This window comes from Bison bison, unplaced genomic scaffold (genome assembly GCF_000754665.1).
Source record: "Bison bison bison isolate TAMUID 2011002044 unplaced genomic scaffold, Bison_UMD1.0 scf7180017864172, whole genome shotgun sequence".
Taxonomy (NCBI): domain Eukaryota; kingdom Metazoa; phylum Chordata; class Mammalia; order Artiodactyla; family Bovidae; genus Bison; species Bison bison.
Window position 1 is genome coordinate 3,902,272 of NW_011494744.1, and position 15,414 is coordinate 3,917,685.

A 15,414-nucleotide genomic window follows, 5' to 3' on the forward strand; every position below is an offset into this window, starting at 1 on the left:
CGCCTCCGACCTCGGACGCGAGGTAGCTCCTCTCGGCCGTTCCTGCGCGGTCGCAGTCTGGTGCTCTCGGCTGCTGCCCCTGACCTCGGACGTGGGGTGGCTCCTCTCGGCCGCGCTTTGGCGTGCCTGTCGCAGTGTTTAAATATATATATATAAAACTTTAGAATGTTAACAATACTTGTAAACAAAAAATTCAAAGAACAAAATGGGAAGAATGAATGCGTATGATAAAGATATTATCATTTCGTATATATTTGTGGATATTCTTACAAATCAAGAAGAGTAAATGGACAGTGAATCAAGGATATGAATAAGTAGTTCATGGAGGAAAGGTGTTTCTGTGTGTGTACAAATAAGGCATTGTAAATGTGCACTGAAGATTTATAATGGAGATTAAAACATTAAATACCATTTTCATTTAGTAGTGAACACTGGCATTGGCCAGGTTGTAGAAAAGTGAACACTTTACCTTCAATTATTGTTGAGAGCAATCTGACTTCATCTATCAAAATTTACAATGTTCGTATTTTTTTTAGCATAGGGTTCCACTTCTAAGATCTGCTTGCACAGATACACAAAGATACATGTTCAGACAATTTGACTGCAGCATGGCTTGTAATAATAAGCAATGGATAGTCATCCCATGGTCTCTTACAAGAGGACTCATTAAATTACAGTCTGCCCAGACAATATTCAGTTCTTAAAAAGAGTGAATTAGATCTGAGTGTACTGATACGGAAAAATGTTCAAATACATGAAGTTAAAAAAAGCAAGTGATGGAACAGTGTGCTTTGTGTGATTCTCATTTGAATATTTTAAAAAGTACCATCTATAGAATCAGTTGCATGTTTGTAAATCATTTCTTAAAGGATATAAACTATGAAATGTGGTTACTCAAGTAGTAAGGGCACTTGGGGGACTCAGGTGATAAGGAGAGGAATTTTATATCACATACCATTCTGCATAATTGAGGATTTTCCTCTTGATATGTAATATTTTGGACACAACTGAGTGACTAAGTGACTAATCACATACACACATAATATTTTTACATGTAACAAATTTAATCATTGGGACCAGTCTTGGCCAGGGCAGCAGATTATATACTGGAGGTCTAGATATTTGTGTTTGCCTTTGCAGGTCGAGGAAACCAGATGGGGTAAGAAACACATGTGATTACTCTAGAAAGAATGACTTAGCACATGTCACCCTAAGGAATGGAGTGTCACCAAGAACCTTGGACCAGCACTGAGGTGAGATGGGACAGTCTAAGGCATAGAATTCATGTCTTTCCTTTTCTCTTCTGGTGTGGTGCAGAGGGTGGTCCCTGGCATGGCTCTCCCTCTCTGCATTCTCTGGGGAGCCAGCTCTGCGCTGGGGTTTTGCTACCTTGTCATCGTACCCTGGGTCTCACCTTCTGCTTGCAAAAAAAGATGGTGCAAGAGAACAGCCACTGTCACTGAAGAGACTCCTCAGCTTCCTCTACTAGGCTCTAGCATGACGATTTTGGAATGGTAAGAAGTCTCCCCTATCTAATTACTATAAATGTGTTTATGCATTAGAAAACATCAGAGTCACTTAATGACAACAGCTTGAGAATTACTCAGGGAGTGTTAGGAAAAATGAGAAATCTTCAACACAGCCTACATTCATTATCACTAGGGCAAGAAAGGACTTACAGAAGGTACTCTGGAATTTGATAGCTCTTGAATGTCTTTTGTCTTTTCCTCTTTCTCCTTTCTTCTCTGGGAAGCCAGACATAATCTTTCAGTTGACTTTTCATAACTGCCTGAGGAGGTGGCAGTTGAATATTTTTTCAACTTTCTTTTCTTTTTCTTCTACACCCAAAGCAGTGTTTAGGCTCCAGTCAATGGTGTGGAAATGATAGGATTCTTGTGACAGGTTGGAAGGTTAAGAAACTGGAAAGCTTCACCAATGATAAGTCACAGCCCTCAGAGAAAGGCTGGAAGGGAGTTCAGTTTGACTTGGCTCATGAGGAGGGTGTCCCGAGTGCCACCGGGCAAGCAGGTAGCTGCCTCTGGCCGGCGTGTTTTCTCAGACCAGGAGCGTGTCCTCAAGAAGTCAGTCTTCACAACTGAAGTAACTCAATCTGAGATGCCCAGCCCCTACTGGTTGGGAAAATTCTAGGGTGTGCAACCCAAATGCTGTGTGTGTATGTGTTAGAAGGTGTATATGTAGGCTGTGGACAGGAAAAACTGGGACCGATGGTATTCTCTCTTCTTTGGACCTTCCAAGCAGGCTCCCTGATACAGGCGGCTTGTCTGGGAAGGAGTAAATTCTCAGTCCCTCTCAATGTGATGCAATGATGGTCACACTGCAGCATGTATGTGTGTGTGTGTGTGTGAGACAGGGAGAGACAGACAATAAGAGAAAGTTATAGAGCTGGATATACTCAGAAAAAGAGGCTTGAACTTCATGTTAACTAGTTCAGACAAAAGAATTTTGTCAGATGAATAGCTTCTATTTTATGCAAACTCTATATTAATTAGGGTATAAGCTAACTTCTGATAAAATACTTGTCTATATTTGTTTCTGTAATCAAAGTGTATTCTCCCAGCACTCTTGTCGATATGGCATCATTGGTAGAACTAGAATGTCAGAGCCAAGGAAATGAGAGTTTTTACCTCTTACTTCAGCCCAACTCCTCTCCTCCCTGGATGGTTCTCTGGGAAGGTACATCCATGTGGAACATACAGGAAGTAAGTTGACAGAGCTACATGTTTGAAAGTGGGTTTGGGCTTGAGGTCTCAATTTGTAGAACTCTGGGAAAGCTAATAGGACTGTATCAGCCTAATGTTTCACTTTCCCCCAGATGGTTATACCCAATCTATCATATCTACCAGCAGTAGGGGACTAGAACTACAGAGAGAGGAGGGGAGAGAGAGACTGCAAGGCGAAATGCAAGTGTTTTACAATCCAATGCCTAAAATAACCTAGGCTGCACACGGACTTGGGCTCTGCTGTGGATAGGCAAGAAGAGAGCACAGAGAAGTGCAGAAAACAGCCGTTGGGCCAGCTTTCCACTTTAGCTGCGTGGCTGAGAGCAGGGAAGGAGAGCTGCTGCCAGGTTCATCCCACTCCCAAGTGTGCGTTCACTGCTTGGAGCCCCTGCTCAGCAGGGAATGTGGCCCCGTCAATATCGTGGAGTCTGATCCTCAGACCAATCTGAGTAGTTACCCCCATTTCCAGCAGTTCTTGCAATGGGAAGGGAAGAAGTGATGTATGCCTGGGATGGGGAGTGGGGTGGGGTAGAAGAAGAAGCCTTAGAGCTTGAGGCTTCTGGAGGATCTTGGAAATCATTTTGTCCAACCCACACATTTTGGAGATGAGGAAATATATTGAAATGAAGTGAAGTCTACCAGCAGATCTGGGATTTGAGCTAACCTCTTTAGTGTGGACAGAGAAGGCAATGGCACCCCACTCCAGTACTCTTGCCTGGAAAATCCCATGGATGGAGGAGCCTGGTAGGCTGCAGTCCATGGGGTCACTAAGAGTCGGACACGACTGAGTGAGTTCACTTCCACTTTTCACTTTCATGCATTGGAGAAGGAAATGGCAACCCACTCCAGTGTTCTTGCCTGGAGAATCCCAGGGATGGCGGAGCCTGGTGGGCTGCTGTCTATGGGGTCACACAGAGTTGGACACGACTGAAATGACTTAGCAGCTTAGAAGCTTTGGTGTGGAAACCCTTCTAGTTGCCCTAAACCAGTTGCATCTGTGAAAGCCACTGAGGTGACTCTGCAAATCTCAGAATACAAAAGAGCCCTGGTGCAGAATCATAATGTTGCATGAGTCCACCTCACAAGCTGGACTGCTTTTTAATGACTCATCATAAAGACAAATATCCCCCCAGTGGACAGATAGCCCCATAGTTTAATGATTGACATTGCTTTTATGGTGTGAATTTATATGTTTATAAGGATTTTTTTTGAGCATATCATATAGTTCTGACACTGTAGAGAATTGTTATTAAAGTTGAGCTATCAATGGCTGCTTTTCTTTTAAGTTTGGGCTTTGAGGCCAGGCCCATTGATGTAAGAAATCAATGATTGTATGAAAGGTGATGATTTTAAAAGCTCATGACTGCTTTTTCACAAACCGCTGTCCTCATTTAGCATACCCATGGAGATGGGTAAGGTAGAATCTTCCCAACTTAATGAGTGTTCTTCAGAATAATTTCATAAAAATAAACCTAGTGCAGCCCAATTATTTCCACTCTTGTCTGCAAAGCAAGTGAAAGGTCTGAAGCGGGTCTTCAGGAACTAGCCCTGGAGGGTGCAATCAGCATTGCCATGATTCTCTTTGTGTTTCTGATTATGAAACCTATTTATGAAAATACAGGCAGATCCCAGAAATACTGCAGGTTTGGTTTCAGTCTACCACAATAAAGCAAACATTGCAATAAAGCAAGTTACGTGAATTTTTTGGTTTCCCAGTGCGTATAAAATTATGTTCACACTATACTGCAGTTTGCATGCATGCTAAGTCGCTTCAGTTGTGTCCGACTCTTTGCAACCCCATGGACTGTAGTCCACCAGGCTTCTCTGTCCATGGAATTCTCCAGGCAAGAATACTGGAGTGGGTTGCCATTTCCTCCCCCAGGGGATCTTCTCGACCCAGGGATTGAACCTGCGTCTCTTAAGACTCCTTCATTAGCAGAAGGGTTCTTTACCACTAGCTCCACCTGGGAAGCCATACTGTAGTCTATTACCTGTGAAATAGCATTGTGTCTAAAAAAAAAAAATTATCTACCTTAATTAAAAATCCTTTATTGCTAAAAAATGCTACCTATTATCTGAGTCTTCAGTGAATCATCATCTTTTTGCTAGTGGATGTTTTGAAATATTATGAGAATTACCAAAATGTGAGCAGATGATGTTGGAAAAATGGGGCTGATGGACTTGCTCAATGCAGGACTGCTACAAACCTTCACTGTGTAAAAAATGCATTTTCTAGCATCTGAAAATGGCTAAAACACATGGCTAAGGCTGCTGCTGGTCCAGAAGAACATTTTGACACCCCATCCCCTTTTTTCCTTTTAAGAAATAGGGGATGTGGGTTTGTAAAAAGAAAAAGAATATATATATATGTATATGTAGAGAGAGAAATATCCCGTTGACCATTTTTAAAAGGCTCCAGATTGGGTATTGTGTTTTAACCAAATTTTAAAGATTACCAGGGGAATTGTGGGAGGGTCAAAGACTTGCTACAACTATGCAGATTTTATAAATGTGCAATAAAAGTATTTGTTTTACCTTAAAAAAAATGCAATATCCGTGAGGTACAGCCAAAGGAAATGCAATAAAATAAGGTGTGCCTGTTAACAGAAAAGGTTTTGGAGGAAAAGTCAAGAGTTGGGAGTAATTGGTGAGCGAGGAAAACTTACTATGTGTAAGCAGTTGATGTAAAACTGGACCATGATACAAACACAAAAAAATCATTATAAGTGGAGACTCCAGAAGTTTAGAGTTCTGTTGAAACCAGTTGATCTCTAGAGAGATTAAGATCTAGCTTTTTCCTTATCTGACAGACTATTTGGGATGCATCTTCATTTTGTGTTATAAATAGATCATGAAGTTATCCTCCTGTATGATAATGTCTGTTGCTGTATATTAGTCAGAAAATGAGATCCTACACCCCTACTTACTCAAGTTATAAGAGTAAAGATTTTACCATCTGCTGAATTCAATAGTAGGAAACACGAAATGGTAGCATGAGAAATCTTAGACTTCAAATCTAGATTTCAGGGTTTAAGTTCTGAACTCACCACTTCTTCATTAAGGAACCTTGGACAAGTTAGCTTTACCCTGCAGTTTTCCAAGTTGGAAAATAGGATTTGTTTTTACCAACATCAAAGAATAGGTGTGATGATTAAATGAGAGACTATGGGCATAAATATGCTTCGCAGAGAGCTTGACACAGGGGAAACTCAGTGAGTGATGGTAGTTAAATATACTAGCTTCTGGTATATTATATGAGTTTTAAAACTTGAATCCAAGAGTCTGCTTCTTTTAGGATTGCTAGTGATAGCAATCATCATCGTATGCTTATTAAATGGTTTGATAGGAAAGACATGTTTTTTATATTTTATATCTTATGGCCCATATCATCAAATAAGCACAAATATTTTCTGTGCATAAGTCATATTCTCAGTACAGGAAATAAAATTCCTGATGAGGACCAGGGTAATCTAAGAGGCTGCTCCATATATTATCAAAACAACATGTTAGATTAGAATCTTCAGAATATGAGATAGTCAAAGGTTCTTTCTTTAAAGTTATTTGGGAAGGAGGTCTGAGAGTAACATCAAAGAAAACCCCAGCCTAAAAGCAAGCTAAGTATTTCTGGAAACTACATAAATCCTTTAATTTAGTGAAATATAGTTTCATTATGAGCATAACACAACTGACCTCCCAATACTTTGGTGATGAGCCCTGCTCTGGCCAAGGTTCCCTTGGCGCATTGCTGGAAGATACCACAATTCTTCTGAGAGATTCAATGATATGCAAACTATTTGAAAGACAAATTGGCAGTTACGTAATCCTTGAGCTCTTGGTGATAAAAGTGAGGATTTTAAAAAGGTATTTGTTTGGTCAAAAATGTTTTCTAATTCTTACAACAACTCTGGTATGAATTGTTGTTGATGATATTCAGTTGCTCAACTCTTTGTGACCCCATGGACTGCAGCGCACCAGGCTTCCCTGTCTTTCACGATCTCCTGGAGTTTGCTCAAATTCATGTCTTTTGGTTGGTGATGCCATCCAACCATCTCATCCTCTGTCATCCCCTTCTCCTCCTGTCTTCAATCTTTCCCAGCATCAGAGTCTTTTCTAATGAGTCAGTTCTTTGCATCAGGTGGCCAAAGTATTGGAGCTTCAGCATTAGTCCCTCCCATGAATATTCAGGATTGATTTCCTTTAGTATTGACTGGTTTGATCTCTTTTCAGTCCAAGGGACTCTCAAGAGTCTTTTCCAGCAACACAGTTCAAAGGCATCAATTCTTCGGCACTCAACCTTTTTTCTTGTCCAGCTCTCACGTCCATACATGACTACTGGAAAAACCATAACTTTTACTATACGTACCTTTGTAGGCAAAGTAATGTCTCTGTTTTTTAATACACTGTCTAGTTTTGTCACTGTTTTTCTTCCAAGATGTAAGCGTCTTATAATTTCACGGCTGCAGTCACTGTCCACAGTGATTTTGGAGCCCAAGGAAATAAAGTCTGTCACTGTTTCCATTGTTTCCCCATCTCTTTGCCATGAAGTGATGGGACAAGATGCCAATGATCTTAGTTTTTTGAATGTTGAGTTTTAAGCCAACTTTTTCACTCTTTTCTTTCACCTTCATCAAGAGGCTCTTTAATTCCTCTTCTCTTTCTGCCATAAGGGTGGTGTCATCTGCATATCTGAGGTGGTTGATATTTCTCCCGGCAATCTTGATTCCAGCTTGTGCTTCATCCAGCTGGCATTTCACATGATGTACTCTGCATATGAGTTAAATAAACAGGGTGATAATACACAGCCTTGAAATACTTCCTCAATTTTGAACTTCAGTTTATTGCTCCATGTTTGGTTCTAACTGTTGCTTCTTGACCTGCATACAGGTTTCTCAAAAGGCAGGTAAAGTGGTCTGCTATTCCCATCTCTTTAAGTATTTTCTACAGTTTTTTTGTGATCTACACAGTGAAAGGCTGTGCATAGTGAAGCAGAAGTAGATGTTTTTCTGGAAATCGCCCCTTTTCTATGATCCAACGGATGTTGGCAATTTGATCTCTAATTCCTCTGCCTTTTCTAAATCCAGTTTGTACATCTGGAAGTTTTTGGTTCACATACTGTTGAAGCCTAGCTTGAAGGATTTTGAGCATTACTTTGCTAGCATGTGAAGTGAGTGCAATTGTGCAATATTTTAAGCATTCTTTGGCATTTCCCTTCTTTGGAGTTAGAATTAAAGCTGACCTTTTCCAGTCCTGTGGGCACTGTTGAGTTTTCCAAATTGCTGGCATATTGAGTGAAGCACTTTCCCAGCATCATCTTTTATGATTTGAAATAGCTCAGCTGGAATTCCATCACCTCCACTAGCTTTGTTTGTAGTGGGCCTTTCCTAAGGTCCACTTGACTTCACACTCCAGGGCGTCTGGGTCTGGGTGAGTGATCACACCATTGTGTTTATCTGGGTCATTAAGGTCTTTTTTGTATAGTTCTACTGGTATGAATTATTATCCTGATTTTTAAAAATGAGAGAACAAGTTAAGAGAGTTTCAAAATTTAGCTCAAACAATGGTGTTTAGATTTGAATTTAAGCCTGATCCTCAAGACCAATTACACTAAATTACTTTGCAAGTAGGTTGCGGTAAATGTTGTGGGTGGCCAGAGGCCTTTACTTTTAGCCTCTGGTCAAATGCTGGTCTATAGTCAACAAGCCTTGTGGCTACTGAAATAGTCTTAGAGGTATATGTTTGAGCAAAGATTTTCCTTGCCTGCTATGTTTCAGGTTGCATATCCTGCTGCAGTTCTAGAATAAATTGGAATAGGAGTCTTACCTGGTTCTCTCAAAGCAGGAATGGAACCAGACTCACAGGGCTCTCTTGTCCCAACTCATTCATTCATCCGTGTTCAGTCAGTATATTCAGTGCCTACTATCTATCTGCTAGGCACCTGCAACCCTTTTGTGAGCAAGATAAATAGACACCAGCTCTCATTATACTCTGATTTATATTTTAGGCTCTGAAAGTTTCAGAATTGTGCTGGGTTTCCAAGGAGGAATGAAATTTACCTGCTTGAAACTTTGCAGTGGAGATGGTACTGCAATGATTTGATTGTTTTTGTAGATTACAGTGATATTTCTCCTCCATTCCTCCAGTCTAAGTAAATGTCAGGAATACTGAAAAGGTTGAAACTGACATGTTTCTATCAACAAATCCATATTGGTTGGATGTAGTGGGATAAAACAGGCTTAGAAATCACCCACCTTCCAGGTACACTGCTTTGCTTGTATCATTTGTGACTTGTGTTGATGCTTTTGGTATTCATTGAATTCTTAAAGTGTCAGAACTATAAGTGCAAATGCAGGCCCCAACTCTTATTTATTTCTACCCTGAAAAGTCAGATAAATGTGTCCAAAGGTTCTCTGCTAGACAAACATTATGCTAATTTTTATAAGGAGTCTTTTTTCAGTAACAGTAACAATGGTCCTCTCCCAAAACAAAACCAAACAAGAGCCCCCAGAACTGAGCTTTCTGAAATCTACTCTTCCCACAGCTCCCCAGGCAAGCAAGTAGCTGACTGTTTCTTGTCTCTGAGGCCTGGAAGAGGATGGCATTCAGCACAAAACTTCCACTCTGAGAGGAGGCTGAGATATAGTGGTTGTGCTAAGTTGCTTCAGTCGTGTCTGACTTTTTGCGACCCTGTAAAGAATAACCCACTAGGCTCCTCCATCCACGGGGTTCTCCAGGCGAGAATACTGGAGTGGGTTGCCATGCCCTCCTCAAGGGGATCTTCCCAAGCCAGGGATTGAACCTGCATCTTTTACATCTCCTGCATCTTTACCACTAGTGCTACTTGGGAAGCCAGAGCTGGAGTTCCTGGGTCCAGATGTTTGGCTCCCCGGCTAAGAAGCTACGTGACCTTGGCAAGTTACTTATCCTCTCCCTTCTTCAATGATCTTCTCTGTAAAATGTGAATGATAAGAAGAGTACTTATCTCATTCCCGGTGAAGACTAAATGTGTTAAAACATGTAAGGCATTTAGAAAGGTGCCTGGCATACAGTGAGTATCCAAAGCTAACTATTATTGATTATGAGGTTTATTGTGTTGTGAAACTTCTTCATGTGTCCTGCTAGACAAATACCTGTGGGTCTCTCCAACAAGTCATGTACTTAGGACTAGTCTGAGACTTCTCTGATCCTTTCACTTCCATAAACCACAGGACATCATCTGTGAGAGGCTTCCATCTCTAGGGTCAAGGGGCAGATGGGCATGGGGGAAGGGAAAGAAAGGGTGTGTTGCTTTGTTTCCAATTCTAAATGGGCCATTGTTTTAAAAACTTGGGTATCTAGAATGCTTCGTTGAATTAGCCTCAGTATTTGGGGAGGAAAGTGGGAACTAAAATACAAGCTAAAGTGCTCTAAATTTTCTTCGTTGTACATATTGGAATCTGAGGCCATTTGTTAGCTAGAATTTTAGCTAGGATTTTAAATGTGATCCGTATAACTGGTTTAGGTAAAAGACTCACTTAAAATTCGTAAGGCCTTTGCACCTAGTGAAGGAAGCAGTGTGTAACTGTATTTAAAGCTACTGCTCTTTCTAAATTGTGCTTTTAAATGTTCCAGAAGCAAGGCCCCAGTAAGGAACCATTTTTGTGGAGCATGGCTAAGCCAGAGAAGTCATGTGGCATAGCAGGCAACTCCTGGGCACTGGGAAGAGGACTGTTTGAATGAACCAGCAACTTGGTTCCTCAGTAAGTTTTTGGGTTGAGACACGGTAATGGCTAGAATAACTGTTTGGGGGAAACTCTTGGGGATTTCAAAAGTCTCAATTTTTCTGTTTCTTATGAAGAAAGAATATAGAACCACCACAGGTAGCACAACCCATAGGCAAAGATAGCCCTTTTCTTTACCCATAGCTTGACTATTCAGGGAGAACTAGCTTCAGCTGAGGGCTTTCCTGGTGGCTCAGATGGTAAAGAGTCAGCCTGCAATGCAAGAGACCCAGGTTCGCTCCCTGGGTCAGCAAGATCCCCTGGAGAAGGGAATGGCAACCCACTCCAGTATTCTTGTCTGGAGAATCCCGTGGACAGAAGAACCTGAGGGGCTATAGTCCATGGGGTCTCAAAGACACAACTGAACGACTTTCACTCACAGCCTCAGTTGAACTTTGCCAGCAGGCGGATGCAATCTGTCATAACACACAAACTGCAAATCAGAGGGAAGCCCTGGCCTCAGGTATGGACTTTTTTTCTCTTTTTTGAGAAAATTTTCCTAAGCCAAGGTTTAATTAGGTGCTGAAAGAAAGAAAATTTAGTGGCACGAGGTGCTATTCTTCACCTATCCTTGATTCAATATTGTTTCAAAACACGATCGGTCATTCTTATCTGCAGAATGCCCTTATCCACTGGTTCTGCAGATAAGGAGGGAGGATGGACTGTGCTTTGCCATCTTATATCAGAAACTTGAGCATCTGTGGATCTGGGTATCCATGAGGGCCCTGGAACTAATCCCTGATGGATACCGAGGGATGACTGTACCTACTTGTCATGTGACCTTAGATAAGCTGCTTTGCCGCTCAGTGCCTTAGTGTCCTAATATGTAAAGTGACATTAATAGTAGCTTCTGTGGCATGGAGTGGGGGTCTTGTGAGTGTTAAATAAATTGATACATAACAAATACTTAGAATAGTGCCTGCTCACCCATAGTCTTTGCTTTTATTGCTATTATAATATATATTATACATTATGTTTAATAAGTATTGTTTAGATGATCAAATACATTATTTTTCTAATAGTTCCTCTGAAGATAAAAATCATTAAGTAGTGTGGAAGCATACGTGATTTCATTTTCCCCCATTACCCATGCCGAATGGGGACCTACTTGGTCTGGTCCACATACCCACAGCAGACTAGGTTTTTGAGAGGAACAGAGCAATCTATGTAGGACTGTTCTTCTATTTTTAAACCTATTAAGCAATGGTAAACATCTCTGACACAAAAAAAACTCTAAACAAATGATTGTTTTATTTATCAGCATCATGTAGTGCCACAAGTATTTGGCATGGCATTAGAAGACCATTCTAGAGTGTTATTTATGTCTGCTACTTGGGATTTTAAACAAGGATCTAAACGTTAGAAATTCAGTAACACCACTGGGGATACATGAAAAGCGTACCTCTCCTGTATCTATAATAGTTCTCCACTTATTGTTCCTGGAGAGACACATAGGTTGCACTGTTCCTGTCACTTCTGTCTTAAAAGAATGGTTTAAAGACGAAAATGGTAAAATAGCAGAGAAAATAGCCAAGTTGTATTTTGATAAGCAAACTGCTGAGCCATTTTTTATTTAATGGAAGCAGAGGAAGTGGGCTCTTTTCTGCTTATTTCAAGGCTTCCTTGAAGTGATCAAGCATCCTTGTTCTCACCTTCTTGTCCCAGCTGCTTGGAGATTTGGGCTCCTACTGAGAGCAGCATAACATAGGGAGAGGGAGTTCTGTTTTTCTTAGGAGAATGATGAAAGGAAAATAAAATGGTGACTCAGCTGGCCAGCAGGCAGCCCTTGCCTGGGGAACACTCGGTACCGCCCACGTTCTCCTCCAGCCGGTGTTCTGGCTGAACCTGAATTAAGTCCGATGGCTGCATACAATGCGGCAGACTTGATAGAGGGGTTCTAGGCTCACCCCACCTCCCTCATTTTCTAAAATTCTTGACGTTGACTGTCCTCTGTGATTAACTCAGAAATATCAGAAACTGCATGAAGAACATGGCTACTCTAAGAAGGGACTGGAAGCATGGAATTCCTCCCCAAGGCCCCCTAATGATGCAGTAGAATGGTTGACAAAGCGGTCTTTGACTTAAGAGAGAAGAGATGTTACCTCATAGTGATCCATTAAAATGATGGAGTTGAATGTTCCTGCCGCCACTGCAGAATTAAAATAATCAGGGTTAAACAGGATGGAGGGAAATGTAGGGAAATAGCCAACAGTGAAGAGTAGTTATGCATAGTTGGTCAGTGTAATTGCACTTATACATTCTGGAAGCCTTGCCACCGAGCCACGGGGGAGGTTACCTCCATTCAGCCACCCTCAGCTGAACACAGAAAAGGAATTGAGTGATGATTTTCTCAGATTTCCTGAGGATAATAGAGAACACTCTAGGTGCATGAGAAAGACATTAATTTATGACATACAATGGATGCCATGGGTCAACAAAGCTTAATTTTCTCAGGTTGAGAGAGGTTTGGGTCAACAAAGCTTAATTTTCTCAGGTTGAGAAAGGTTCCCCACTATTCTTGGCATGGCATGTTTCAAAGATGGAGCTAGTGCAACAGACAGCCCATGGCTGGGGATGTCTCTGTAGTCAGGGTGTAGGATACTTTTATTCATATCCTTGACTCAGGTCAGGCTTTAGAGTATATGTAATTGTGAAATGCCATTCATTCATTCACTCAACAAACAACTGAATCTCTTGCCCTTTTCTAGGCCCTGTGCCAGAAGAAGGGGATGCCATGGTAAACAAGAAGCAGATGAACAAAAGTAAATGCTAATCTGTGCTAGGTTTTGGAGAAACTCTAAGGGACCAGGAGAGAGAAAAACAATGGATTTGGGAATGTGCATGGTAAGTCAGGAGGCAGGCATGCTTCAAAGAGGGATATTCCTGAACACACATTCTCTCAGCTTGGCGGATTCACCTATCTGGCAGGTGGTGGTAGCCATTTAGGCAATGTTTATGCCTTTATGCAGAGAAAAAAAAAATGTTATCTCTCTGCTTCACAGTTCTTTTATAAACACAAGCAATTCCCTGCTACGATGGTGGGAATCTCTGTATTGCCAGCACATGAGGGAGGGCTTAGGACATAGCAGGTATGTGACAGTGTTCGGTAACAAAAATGGAAGGGGCTTTTAGAACAGTAGGATGTTGAATCTGTGGTGTCATAGAATAAATAAGTTCCACATTTTCTCTACTTATTGTTGAGTTTTTGGCAATAGTAAAGTACTTTGACTTTTTTTCTTGATCTTTCTGAAATCAAAGCAACCCCAGAGAATGTAAACTCCTGAAAAAATGTTGGGTTTCTCTTTCATGTGAAAGGGGAAAAACCCCTCCAGTTTCTGGTGTAGTAGATATTATGTATATGTTGATTTTGCCTGTGTTGCTTCAGTTCATGTCAGGCACTTCTGTCGTGATATGGCATTTGATATCTGACCTTAGGATGCCTTCAAAAGCATCCTACAGATTTATTCCTGTATGTATAATGAAGAACCCTGCACTATTTTAGAGCTTTTTTAAATTAAACTACACTAAAGCTAACTTGTGACATAATTTTCTCATGTACTCCTAAAAGGACTATGAAACAATTGTTTTGACATTTCTTGAATTTATTTTAAAACAAGAAAAATTATATATTTATTAATCTGGTGAAATGATGTGTAAATAATTAAATTCTAGAATGTCCACATTTTGAGACATCAGTAGGACTTGGTGATCATGAAATTTTATGTGTCAGCTTGGTTGGAGTATGGCGTCCAGTTGTTTGGTCAAACGCTATTTTGGATACTGTTGTGAAGGTACTTGGTGGATGTGATTAGCATCCACAATTTCAGTTGACTTTCAGTAAAAGATATTAACCTTTGTAATGTGATTTTTGATTCATCCAATCAGTTGAAGACCTTAAAAAGCAGAAACTGATATTTTAGGAAAAGAAGGAATTCTGCCTTAAGACTGGAACATAGAAATCTTGCTGGAATTTCCAGCCTGCTTGCCTGCTGTATAGATTTGGAACTCAAGACTACAACATCACCTCTTGTCTGCATTTCTAGCTTGCTGGTTTGCCCTAGGGACTATTTTTTTTTTTTTAAACTGAAGCACGGTGGACTAATGGTATTATATTAGGGATTTTGTTTATTTATTTTATTTTTCAAATATTTTTTTTTATGTAGACCATTTTTAAAGTCTTTATTGAATTTATTACTGTATTACTTCTGTTTTATGTTTTGGATTTTTGTCTGTGAGGCCTGTGAGATCTGAACTCCCTGACCAGAAATGGAACCCATGCCCCATGCATTGGAAGGTGAAGTCTTCACCATTGGTCACCAGGGAAGTCCCTATATTAGAGATTTTTTGACTTATCAGCTCACATAATTGAATAAGCCAGTTCCTCAAAATGCATCTTTTCATATATATATAATAGGGTATACCATCAGTTCAGTTCAGTTGCTCAGTCGTGTCTGACTCTTTGCGACCCCATGGACTGCAGCATGCCAGGCTTCCCTGTCCATCACCAACTCCTGGAGCTTGCTCAAGATCATGTCCATCAAGTCAGTGTTGTCATCCAACCATCTCATCCTCTGTCATCTCCTTCTCCTCCTGCCTTCAGTCTTTCCCAGCATCAGGGTCCTTCCCAATGAGTCAGTTCTTCGCATTAGGTAACCAGAGTATTGAAGTTTCAGCTTCAGCATCAGTCCTTCCAATGAATATTCAGGACTGATTTCCTTTAGGATGGACTGGTTGGATCTCCTTGCAGTCAGTCCAAGGGCATCTCAAGAGTCTTCTCCAGCACCACAGTTCAAAAGCATCAATTCTTCGGCACTCAGTTTTCTTTATAGTCCAACTCTCACATCCATACATGACTACTGGAAAAACCATGGCTTTGACTAGGTGGACCTTTGTTGGCAAAGTAATGTCTCTGCTTT

The 15,414-nt window shown here is 40.8% G+C and overlaps 1 pseudogene; it reads left to right on the plus strand.

Moving 5' to 3' along the window:
* LOC104990229 overlaps positions 1–15,414 on the plus strand; it is a 188,538-nt pseudogene that overhangs the window by 77,793 nt on the left and 95,331 nt on the right.